At 44.2% G+C, this 6,743-nt stretch overlaps 1 protein-coding gene across 1 annotated transcript in view; it reads right to left on the reverse strand.

The window, feature by feature from the left end:
• The window catches only part of samhd1 (SAM domain and HD domain 1), a 17,078-nt gene extending 15,902 nt beyond the window's left edge, over window positions 1–1,176 (reverse strand). Inside the window, exon 1 of the mRNA XM_080526695.1 lies at window positions 1,109–1,176. The gene's annotated coding sequence lies outside the window, so the exon portion shown is untranslated. The remainder of the gene's footprint in view (window positions 1–1,108) is intronic.
• Between the last annotated feature and the right edge of the window lie 5,567 nt (window positions 1,177–6,743).

A 6,743-nucleotide genomic window follows, 5' to 3' on the forward strand; every position in this document is an offset into this window, starting at 1 on the left:
CACCAACGCTTCGCCAAGGTTCACTACTCTAACACCAACACTTAGCCAGGTTCACTACTCTAACACCAACACTTACCAAGGTTCACGACACAAACAATGACAAATGACAGGCAGGTTTTATAATCACCATAATAACGTGAGAACATGATCACACTGTTGACGTTGTGCAGATAACTATGCGTATAATGTCTCCATGACTTCCTCTTTAATGAGATATCAGGGGATGTCTACGTTTGTAGCATCCTTGAGGTTCAGTGCCAGCACCACGGTTTCAGTTCCCTGATTGTTTGGTGTGTGTGTGTGTGTGTGTGTGTGTGTGTGTGTGTGTGTGTGTGTGTGTGTGTGTGTGTGTGTGTGTGTGTGTGTGTGACTGTTTCCATAATGTCAAAATGCACTTTTTTTTATGTCCTTTAGATATTGTACAATTTATGTGGACATAAATAAAGCATTTAACATGTGTGTGTGTGTGTGTGTGTGTGTGTGTTCATCTGGACCTCATGAGAATGTGTAAATATGCCCAATAACAACAACATCTCACTTAGGTCAGTTCCAGTGTGATATAAACTAGTTTAAGGACATTTAGGGGTTAGTCAGTGTTCTAACTTGTACTGTATTATATTGCATTTCATCTAGTTGTACTTTGCACAGCATTTTGCACTATTGAAGCCACTGTAGTACCATCACTTGATTATTAATGATTTTACTTTATTATTGTGATTGTGTATCTTGATGCTGCAATGTCAATGTTGAGGAACCTAAGCCAAAGAGTTATACTCTTGTGTACTTGTACAGTGGGTTAATAATAATAATCATAATTTTAGTAAAGAGAACAAAAACGTTCCAACGTCCCATGTTTTCAAATATCACATCATTTCACAAGGGTAACGTGGCTAGCATTCATGAAATCCTTGATCATTAGAAAATCATTCAAATGAATCCAGAATTCAGACCAGGATCCAGTCTGCACCCTCCTCTACCCACCTAGACCCTCCTGAACCACCCTGTACCCTCCTCACACCAGGCTACATACAACAACATAACATCGATTAGGAAGCTTTCACACGTCAGATCAATATAAAAACACAATATTATACACGAAAACACCAACCTCTGAACTTGTCCTCCCAGGCTCCCAGCCCTTCCAGACGCAGATACCGGCAGGTTTCTTCCAAGCCCCACTGCCTGCAGTCCCCGGGCTGGCGCGCCGCCGGGACAGAGACGCGCTTCTCCGGGGTTGTGAAGCTGTCAACCACCGCTGAATCCTCCTCTCTGGAGGAATCGTCTCTGAGACGTTTTCGGTTCTCCATGTTGATCGGAAATTGAAGAGATGAAGAGGTAAAACTCTCAGACTGACACCCCTGGTTGTGATCTAAGATCTGAGGTTTTATTTCGCCGCGTAATGTTTAAAAGGGAAGGAGACAGAGGGGAGTTTCCAATAAAGTGTCTGGAAACCCTCATGTGTCTCAGCTGCAGGGTGGAGCTCCGCCCACCTACTTCCGGTCAATGACATTGATTTCTAAATAAAAGCCCCCTACACTCAAGGCAAGTTTATTTGTATAGCACTTTTCATACAACAGGGGCAATTCAAAGTGCTTTACATACATTATTAAAAATACAGCAAGAGCATGGCAATGAATAAAAGCTAATATAAAAAACATTCAATAAGACAATAGTTTATGGATAAAATACATTGATAGAAGTGTTTGTTTAAGCATTTAGAAATATTAAATATGGATAAAGGAACCACAAATATGTCATTATATCTGGGAGTAAAAATGTTTCATCCTCTCAATGTATTATTTGTGTTCTTAATGTTTTGTAATTATTCTAATATTCACATCACCCTGATGAAAGACTGCTGCACTGGATAGCGGACACATAATGGACTGTACACAAATACATAAATTATTGGCCCTTTGAAACATATTTGTGCATTTTTTCCCCCAAATATAATTGCACTAATATGGACATTTTAAAGATCAAAAATACTTATTCAAAATTGCTTATCATTTCTGCTTGGTAATCTTGTCATTATGTCATCAAAACAAATAAGAAAAAACGTTGTGATCACATCCCTTTCAATACTTTTTGTTGTTTTTTTTTTAATTTTAAATTCGCGCTTTTATTTTGAAGCTGAGAAAACGGCTAAACGCGAAACCGGAAATCTTAATGCTGCTGAGACGACACAGATATAATTTCTCTTGTATCCGTGGGCTGACGGAGGCGGGGCCTGGCAAAGAGTGTAGAGTAAGACAAAGACTCCACACTTTCCACATTTCCATAACTTTAAGATGTATTAGTATTTCGAACCTGCATTGTTTTTATTTCATGTCTCGCATGTGGTTGAATAGTGACAGCAACGCTGTTAAATTCAATGTATGTGCATTTTTGTAACGAGGGCTCAGTTTGACAGACAATTTGTAGAAGTAGTGCATTCTAACTTTGACTGAAATTGTGCTAATGATTTCCGGAAGTAGTTAGCAGAGGGAATCCTCTCTTTATTGTCTCTGTAATGTAGCCTTTCAGCTGGTACGTCATTGGTTAAGAATGCATTGGGCAACGTCGTTGGTTTGGCTTGAACATTGTAAGCTGAGCTGAACAGTTTCGCAGCAGGCTCTTGCTGTGGAGAGTTTGTCTATTTTATTCTATTTATTCATATCGTTCTTGCTCCTGTTTTATAATATTATTATGTTTTATCCTATTGCTCTGATCAAATTGTATTTAGTCTATTTGTTGTTGATCTGGTGTTGTTTTATTGTGTAATTGTGCTGTTTGTTTTGGCTGTTGAAACTTGATGTTGAGCTGGCTGCTGTCTGGGCCAGGCTTCCCTTGAAAAAGAAACCATTGTGTCTCAATGGGACCGACCCTGGTTAAATAAAGGTTAAAAAAAGAAGACAAATAATTGTCTAAGGTGCAAAAGCAAGATTTCAGATCAGCACATTGATTCCATTGCATTGATTTGGGCTCTAGCAGCAAAACCAGTGCTGTAGCAGTCCCCCTAGTTTACTAACTCTTGGAAACATTCACACCAGCAATAACCTTTATGTTTTGAAACAGAAGTAATTATATTTGTGGAGGAGGAGGATGAGGACCATATGGACAACCCCTCCCATCCCCTACATGACACTAGCAGAGCAGAGAAGCTCCTTTAGCAACAGACTACTACAACCACACTGCACTAAGGAGCGCTATAGGAGATCTTTACAACCACTAAGGAGTGTAGTATATTTCTACTTAAACACACACACGTGCATGGATTGTATAATAATGGGCCTGTATTCTTGCTTTTGGCTCTGTAAGATTCTACTGAAAATGGGGGTTTTATGACACCTTGTAAACACACACCCTTTTGGATAGAAGGCTAGGGAGAACTGCTGCCCTAGCCTGGTCAGGTGACATCATATTGGGCTCTCCCCTTTTCACCCCTTGACCATCTCTAGTGAAGGTGATAGGCCATGGTCTGTGGTAGATATTTGCATACGAAAATACATAAAGACCTTCGCACAGGGGCAGACCGGCCTCTTAACCACCCCACCCCAGACCAGACCAGAATCCAGCTTTGATATCTGTATACTTTTGTACTTTAAATAAATAGTCTTGAACTCAGAATTGTTCTTTGATTCATAACCAACAAGGTAATACACGACAGGAGCTCTATAGGAGATCTTTACAACCACGCTGCACTAAGGAGCGCTATAGGAGATCTTTACAACCACGCTGCACTAAGGAGCGCTATAAGAGATCTTTACAACCACGCTGCACTAAGGAGCTCTATAGGAGATCTTTACAACCACTAAGGAGCTCTATAGGAGATCTTTACAACCATGCTGCACTAAGGAGCTCTACTGTATAGGAGATATGTACAACCACACTGCAATAAGGAGCGCTATAGGTGATCTTTACAACCACGCTGCACTAAGGAGCTCTATAGGAGGTCTTTACAACCACGCTGCACTAAGGAGCGCTATAGGAGATCTTTACAACCACGCTGCACTAAGGAGCTCTATAGGAGATATTTTCTGCCTGCCACAATATGACTGTACAACTCCTCCTTGGCTGGCTCGATCTGGGTGATCAGAGTCAGGCTGGAGGATGTTATATCATACTGGACTGTTCTTATTGTATATAATGTTTCAGATGTCTATTTTAGTTGTATTCTATTATCACTTTATTTTGTTGTTGTTTGTGAGCTGCTGTAACACTTTAATTTCCCCTCTGGGATCAATAAAGTACCTACCCGCCCACCCATCCATCCATCCATCCAGCCATCCTATATACCAATGTCACCAGTAGGGGGAGCCCTTGCATTACTATTCTGTACAGTGACCAGGGGCCCTGTTGTAAAAACACCAACATTGTCCATGAGAAGTCCAGGTCTACTAAATCAGTCAGTGAGAACATGCTTAATTGCAACACTGGAAAAGTGACTTCTGGTTTTTGAGCCCAGGCTGGCTTCATGTCCCACAACCTGACCCTTGACCCCAGTGTTGGGGAGTAGTACCACTACGCGTAGCTCAACTGTCAGTTTAACTACTTTTTGCGGTAGCTTGGTGGCAGTTAAACTGAATTCAAATCCTAGTAGTTTTCCTTTTTTTGCCATGTAGTGGTGTAGTAAGCTACTAGTCACTAGTAGTCACAGCTAGTCACTGCTCACTACATTCTTCCAAAAGAAAGCAAAACAAACAAATTAATTTGAAATGAACTATTATTCCAGCCATTGAACTCAATTACCCTACTATATCTTCCCTTACTGCCTCTGGTCTCCCCTCTTCGCTCCACCACGTTTTTCTCTCACAGTGATTTCTCTCACATGGACGTCGGGTATTTTCGACTACTTTTTCAAAGTAGCTTTAGTTTGACAAACTATAATTCTCTCAAGAGTAGCTTTAGTACAGTTCAACCTCTTTCCTTGTAAAGTAATTGGTAATCTTCCCCAACACTGCTCAAGCGCAACACTCAAGCAGTTTCTCACCAAACAATCTGGTTCACAGAGGTCGTTGTGTTACCTCAGTCCTCCAGGGGATGGCGCTGTTGTCACCTCTAATTCATTCGTTTTGATTAATTGATCCTACAGGTTGGTTGTCCCCTGTCCTTAGAGTGTACCATGTCTATTGTATACACACAAACACACACACACACACACACATACAAACACTCATCAATGGAAAAACTCCCCCCCGTCGATGAAACACTGTCAATTCAAAACTCTAAAACGGCTAAAAAAAAACAATACCCCCCCCCCCCCCCCCCCCCCCCCCCACACACACACACACAGGATTGTATTGTGGAGGACCATAATAAAAATCTTGCTTAGACCCACAAAAGTCCTATGGTCTTAGGGCCGGGCCTGGATGGAGTCATGTCCCCCAAGGCTGAGCAGCTAGCAGGCAGCAGCTAGCGGGCGTAAGGCCACACACACAGGACAGGAGCAACCGCCAGGGTCAGGTCTGGTGATGGAGGATTTGGCTAGTCTAATGCCACTGTTCCCCTAAGTCACGTGTGTGTGTGTGTGTGCGTGTGTGCGTGTGTGTGTGTGTGTGTGAGGTGTTTTCCAGTAGTGCCCTCCCAGAATGAGGAAGTCCTGTGCTGTGCATACTAGACATTTTACACATTTCTGAATCTCTTCCTTGAGTCAGACGAAACTCCCAACTTCCTTGAGTCATATGCCAGGCTCCAGGCTCCAGGGTCCAGGGTCCAGAGCTGAGTGTGTGTCTGAGTGTGTGTCTGAGTGTGTGTCTGAGTGTGTGTCTGGGCATCTCTGGCACCGCACACTCCTGGTTTTCTTCCTGGCGGGCTGCTCCTACCAGGTGACCTGGAGAGAATCGCTGTCTTCTCCACGAACCCTCTCCACTGGGATACCCCAGGGTTCTGTCCTAGGGCCCCTACTTTTCTCTCTCTACACCAAGTCTCTTGGCTCGGTAATCTCTTCACATGGGCTCTCCTACCACAGCTACGCAGACGACACTCAACTCTTCCTGTCCTTCCCCCCGTCTGATGTACACGTGGCAACCCGTATCTCTGCATGTCTCGCTGACATTTCATCATGGATGGCTGACCACCATCTCAAGCTCAATCTTAACAAGACCGAGCTCCTCTTCATCCCCGGGAAAGCCTGCCCTCTCCAAGACTTCTCTATCACAGTGGAGAACTCTACTGTAACCCCCTCCCTGACAGCCAAGAACCTTGGAGTGATCCTGGACAACCGACTATCCTGTGCGGAGAACATTGCAGCAACGGCTCGCTCCTGCAGATTCTTCCTCTACAACATCAGAAGGATATGACCATTCCTTACCAGAGAGTCAGCGCAACTCTTGACCCAGGCACTGGTCATCTCCCGCCTGGATTACTGCAACGTACTCCTGGCTGGGCTCCCCGCCTCCGCCATTAGACCTCTGCAGCTCATCCAGAACGCTGCTGCCCAGCTGGTATTCAACCTCCCCAAATACTCTCATGTCACCCCTCTCCTTCGCACCCTGCACTGGCTCCCGATATCAGCTCGCATCAGATTCAAGACCCTGGTGCTTGCATATCAGGCAGCTAAAGGGACAGCCCCTGCCTACCTGAAGGAAATGGTCACCCCCCAAACTCCAGCCCGCTCACTCCGCTCCTCCACCTCGGCTGGCCGACTGGCCCCACCACCTCTGCACAGCAGTCGTGCTGCCCGATCACGTCTCTTCACAACACTGGCTCGCCGCTGGTGGAATGAGCTCCCCACGGCTGTCAGAATGTCACTACCCATCTTC

This window comes from Nansenia antarctica, assembly GCF_963989245.1.
Source record: "Nansenia antarctica genome assembly, chromosome: 3".
Taxonomy (NCBI): Eukaryota; Metazoa; Chordata; class Actinopteri; order Argentiniformes; family Microstomatidae; genus Nansenia; species Nansenia antarctica.